The sequence below is a fragment of the Arachis hypogaea genome, chromosome 3 (assembly GCF_003086295.3).
Source record: "Arachis hypogaea cultivar Tifrunner chromosome 3, arahy.Tifrunner.gnm2.J5K5, whole genome shotgun sequence".
Classification (NCBI taxonomy): Eukaryota; Viridiplantae; Streptophyta; class Magnoliopsida; order Fabales; family Fabaceae; genus Arachis; species Arachis hypogaea.
Window position 1 is genome coordinate 129872595 of NC_092038.1, and position 5579 is coordinate 129878173.

The 5579-nt window shown below is 39.9% G+C and overlaps 1 non-coding gene across 1 annotated transcript; it reads left to right on the forward strand.

Annotated features, from left to right (window-relative positions):
* The first annotated feature begins 893 nt into the window (after positions 1–893).
* Positions 894–1001, forward strand: LOC112793494 (small nucleolar RNA R71). Its single transcript, XR_003198181.1, has one exon. It is a non-coding gene; the product is annotated as a small nucleolar RNA R71 (small nucleolar RNA).
* Positions 1002–5579: the final 4578 nt, after the last annotated feature.

Here is a 5579-nt window from a genome sequence, read left to right on the forward strand (position 1 = left end):
ATCTCTATGGTCTCAGTTTGAGCCTCAGATTCCCATGGTTCCTCATTGGGGAACTCATTGGAGGCCAGTGGACGCCCAGTGAGGCCTTCCTCAGTGGCGTTTACTGCCTCTCCTCCCTCCCAGGATTCGGCCAAGTTGATGGCTTTGCACTCTCCTTTTGGATTTTCTTCTGTATTGCTTGGGAGAGTACTTGGAGGGAGTTCAGTAATTTTCTTGCTCAGCTGACCCACTTGTCCTTCCAAATTCCTAATGGAGGACCTAGTTTCAGTCATGAAACTTTGAGTGGTTTTGATCAGATCAGAGACCATGGTTGCTAAGTCAGAGTTATTCTGCTTAGAGCTCTCTGTCTGTTGCTGAGAAGGTGATGGAAAAGGTTTGCTATTGCTGAACCTGTTTCTTCCACCATTGTTGTTATTGAAACCTTGTTGAGGTCTCTGTTGATCCTTCCATGAAAGATTTGGATGATTCCTCCATGAAGGATTGTAGGTGTTTCCATAGGGTTCTCCCATGTAATTCACCTCTTCCATTGAAGGGTTCTCAGGATCATAGGCTTCTTCCTCAGATGAAGCCTCTTTAGTACTGCTTGGTGCATTTTGCATTCCAGACAGACTTTGAGAAATCAAATTGACTTGTTGAGTCAATATTTTGTTCTGAGCCAATATGGCATTCAGAGTATCAATCTCAAGAACTCCTTTCTTCTGACTAGTCCCATTGTTCACAGGATTTCTTTCAGAAGTGTACATGAATTGGTTATTTGCAACCATTTCAATCAGCTCTTGAGCTTCAGTAGGCGTCTTCTTCAGATGAAGAGATCCTCCAGAAGAGCTATCCAAAGACATCTTGGACAGTTCAGAGAGACCATCATAGAAAATACCTATGATGCTCCATTCAGAAAGCATATCAGTGGGACACTTTCTGATCAATTGTTTGTATCTTTCCCAAGCTTCATAGAGGGATTCTCCTTCCTTCTGTCTGAAGGTTTGGACTTCCACTCTAAGCTTACTCAATTTTTGAGGTGGAAAGAACTTTGCCAAGAAGGCATTGACTAGCTTTTCCCAAGAGTCCAGGCTTTCTTTTGGTTGAGAATCCAACCATGTTCTAGCTCTGTCTCTTACAGCAAAAGGGAATAGCATCAGTCTATAGACCTCAGGGTCAACCCCATTAGTCTTGACTGTGTCACAGATTTGCAAGAACTCAGCTAAAAACTGATGAGGATCTTCCAATGGAAGTCCATGGAACTTGCAATTCTGTTGCATTAGAGAAACTAATTGAGGCTTAAGCTCAAAGTTGTTTGCTCCAATGGCAGGGATAGAGATGCTTCTCCCATAGAAGTCGGGAGTAGGTGCAGTAAAGTCACCCAGCACCTTCCTTGCATTGTTGGCATTGTTGTTGTTTTCGGCTGCCATGAGTTCTTCTTCCTTGAAGAATTCGTTCAGGTGCTCTAAAGAGAATTGTGCTTTGGCTTCTCTTAGCTTTCTCTTCAAGGTCCTTTCAGGTTCAGGATCAGCCTCAACAAGAATGCCTTTGTCTTTGCTCCTGCTCATAAGAAAGAGAAGAGAACAAGAAAATGTGGAATCCTCTATGTCACAGTATAGAGATTCCTTGGAGTGTCAGAGGAAAAGAAGAGTAGAAGACAGTAGTAGAAAATTCGAACTTATCAGAGAAAATGGAGTTCGAATTTTGCATTAAGGAATAGTGTTAGTCCATAAATAGAAGGATGTGAGAAGGAGGGAAGTAATTTTTCAAAAATTAAGTGAAAAATTTTGAAAACATTTTTGAAAAACATTATTTAATTTTCGAAAATGCAAATGGAAAAGAAATCAAGTGATTTTTGAAAAAGATTTTGAAATTAGAAATCAAAAAGATTTGATTGAAAACTATTTTGAAAAAGATGTGGTTAAGAAGATATGATTGTTTTAAAAAAATGTGATTGAGAAGATATGATTTGAAAAACATTTTAAAAAGATTTGATTTGAAAATTAAAAACTTGACTAACAAGAAAAGATATGATTCAAACATTAAACCTTTCTCAACAGAAAAGGTAACATACTTGAAATGTTGAATCAAATCATTAATTGATAGTAAGTATCTTTAAAAATGGAAAGAAATTGGTTTTGAAAAAGATTTGATTGGAAAATTGATTTGAAAAAGATTTGATTTTGAAAAGATTTTGAAAACTTGAAAAAAAATTGATTTGAAAACAAAATCTTCCCCTCTAGCCATCCTGGCGTTAAACGCCCAGAATGGTATCCATTCTGGCGTTTAACGCCCAAAATGCCACCCTTTTGGGCGTTAAACGCCCAACCAGGTACCCTGGCTAGCGTTTAAACGCCAGTCTGTCCTTCTTCACTGGGCGTTTTGAACGCCCAGCTTTTTCTGTGCAATTCCTCTGTTGTATGTTCTGAATCTTCAATTCTCTGTATTATTGACTTGAAAAGACATAAATTAAAAATATTTTTGGATTTTTAATAATAAGGACAAACCAAAATGCAACAAGAATCAAATAACAATGCATGCAAGACACCAAACTTAGCAGTTTGTATACTACTGACACTAATAGGATGAAAATGCATATGAGACACACAAAACTATCAAGTCAAATTGAATTCAAAGATCAGAGCAAGTAAATCATCAAGAACATCTTGAAGATCACTTAGACACATGAATGCATGCAATTGACACCAAACTTATGATGAGACACTAGACTCAAACAAGAAATATTTTTGGATTTTATGATTTTGTAAATTTTTTTTTGTTTTTTTGTGTTTTTCGAAAATTAAGTGGAAAAAGATATCAAAATTCTTAATGAGAATTCCAGGAATCAGTGCAATGTTAGTCTAAGACTCCGGTCCAGGAATTAGACATGGCTTCACAGCCAGCCAAGCTTTCAAAGAAAGCTTCGGTCCAAAACACTAGACATGGCCAGAGGCCAGCCAAGCCTTAGCAGATCATTGCTCCAAAAGCAAGATTGATAAAAAATCAACAAGCTCTTGTGGTGATAAGTTGAAACCTCGGTCCAATGAAATTAGACATGGCTTCTCAGCCAGCCAGATTTCAACAAATCATCATGAAACTCTAGAATTCATCTTTAAGAATTTCGAAAAAAATAAATACCTAATCTAAGCAACAAGATGAACCGTCAGTTGTCCAGCCTGAACAATCCCGGGCAATAACACCAAAAACTTGATGTTGCTGCCGGATCTTGGCACTGATGTTACCAAAAGCTTGCTCAAAACTTGAACAATCCCCGGCAACGGCGCCAAAAACTTGGTGTTCAATACCATGGCATTACACAACTTCGCACAACTAACCAGCAAGTGCACTGGGTCGTCCAAGTAATAAACCTTACGCGAGTAAGGGTCGATCCCACGGAGATTGTTAGTATTGAAGCAAGCTATGGTCATCTTGTAAATCTTAGTCAGGCAAACTCAAATGGTAATGGTGATGAACGAAAATAACACAAAGGTAAAGATAGAGATACTTATGTAGTTCATTGGTAGGAACTTCAGATAAGCGCATGAAGATGCCTTCCCTTCCGTCTCTCTGCTTTCCTACTGTCTTCATCCAATCCTTCTTACTCCTTTCCATGGCAAGCTTAAGCAAGGGTTTCACCGTTGTCAGTGGCTACCTCCCATCCTCTCAGTGAAAGCGATTGCATATGCTCTGTCACAGCATAGCGGAATTCATCTGTCGGTTCTCAATCAGGCCGGAATAGAATCCAGTGATTCTTTTGCGTCTGTCACTAACGCCCCGCCCTCAGGAGTTTGAAGCACGTCACAGTCATTCAATCATTGAATCCTACTCAGAATACCACAGACAAGGTTAGACCTTCCGGATTCTCTTGAATGCTGCCATCAGTTCTCGCCTATACCACGAAGACTCTGATCTCACAGAATGGTTGGCTCGTTTGTCAGGCGAGCACTCGGTTGTCAGGCGATCAACCATGCATCGTGCAATCAGGAATCCAAGAGATATTCACTAGGGCCTTGATCGCTTGTAGAACAAGAATGGTTGTCAGTCACCTTGTTCATGGGTGAGAATGATGATGAGTGTCACGGATCATCACATTCATCAAGTTGAAGAACAAGTGATATCTTAGAACAAGAACAAGCGGAATTGAATGGAAGAACAATAGTAATTGCATTAATACTCGAGGTACAGCAGAGCTCCACACCTTAATCTATAGTGTGTAGAAGCTCCACCGTTGAAAATACATAAGAACAAGGTCTAGGCATGGCCGAATGGCCAGCCTCCCAAAGTGATCAAAAGATCTAAAGAAAAAGGTTCCAAAGATCAAAAGATCTCTAATACAATAGTCAAAGGTCCTACTTATAGAAAACTAGTAGCCTAAGGTGTACAGAAATGAGTAAATGACATAAAAATCCTCTTCCGGGCCCACTTGGTGTGTGCTTGGGCTGAGCATTGAAGCATTTTTCGTGCAGAGACTCTTCTTGGAGTTAAACGCCAGCTTTAGTGCCAGTTTGGGCGTTTAACTCCCATTTGGGTGCCAGTTCCAGCGTTTAACGCTGGGATTTCTTGAGGTGACTTTGAACGCCGGTTTGGGCCATCAAATCTTGGGCAAAGTATGGACTATCATATATTTCTGGAAAGCCCAGGATGTCTACTTTCCAACGCCATTGAGAGCGCGCCAATTGGGCTTCTGTAGCTCCAGAAAATCCACTTCGAGTGCAGGGAGGTCAGAATCCAACAGCATCTGCAGTCCTTTTTGGTCTCTGAATCAGATTTTTGCTCAGGTCCCTCAATTTCAGCCAGAAAATACCTGAAATCATAGAAAAACACACAAACTCATAGTAAAGTCCAGAAAAGTGAATTTTAACTAAAAACTAATAAAAATATACTAAAAACTAACTATATCATACTAAAAACATACTAAAAACAATGCCAAAAAGTATACAAATCATCCGCTCATCAGTCATAGACTAGAAAATTGAAACGTTCACTGCGTTGTTGGTTCTTGAAGAGGCAAGTGTTGAAATCTTCCTGAGAAGTCAAAGTAATGTGGCAGAAAGGGCTACCATTCCGAGGTAGTGGCGTTGGGCTTACTTGAGAAAATCCCAATTGCCTGGCTGATAAGTGAGGAGCATACAGGGTTACTTTAAATCTTTCTTTTTTGTGCTGAGGCAGCCATGTAGGAATTACTTGGACAGCTAACAAGTTTGTCCAATTCCGATTTGCAAGCTCATTCTCCTCGTTGGTGTTGAGGAGGAGTAAACGGTCAAGCCAGGCAGGACCACAATTTCGACGCATAAAAGGAGCGAAATTGAGATTGTCATTGTCAAAATCTTTGCAAGAATGAAAGAGAGAAAAAATAGCCCAAAATCGGTCTTCGTTCGATTGTGTGTTTGGAAAATTGGGCTTGTAATCAGCAAATCGAAAGCCTTCGATGTGCTTTTTATCAGTACTGCCTACTCCAGGTTTTGTCATAAATTTTTCAAAAATGGCATTGAGCCATAATTGGAGAAGCCATAGAGGACCTCCTGTACTGATTATACTGTTGTCTCGGAGATAATGGACGAATTGACCAACCTCTTCAAAAATATGCCCTAGAAGAAGTTTGG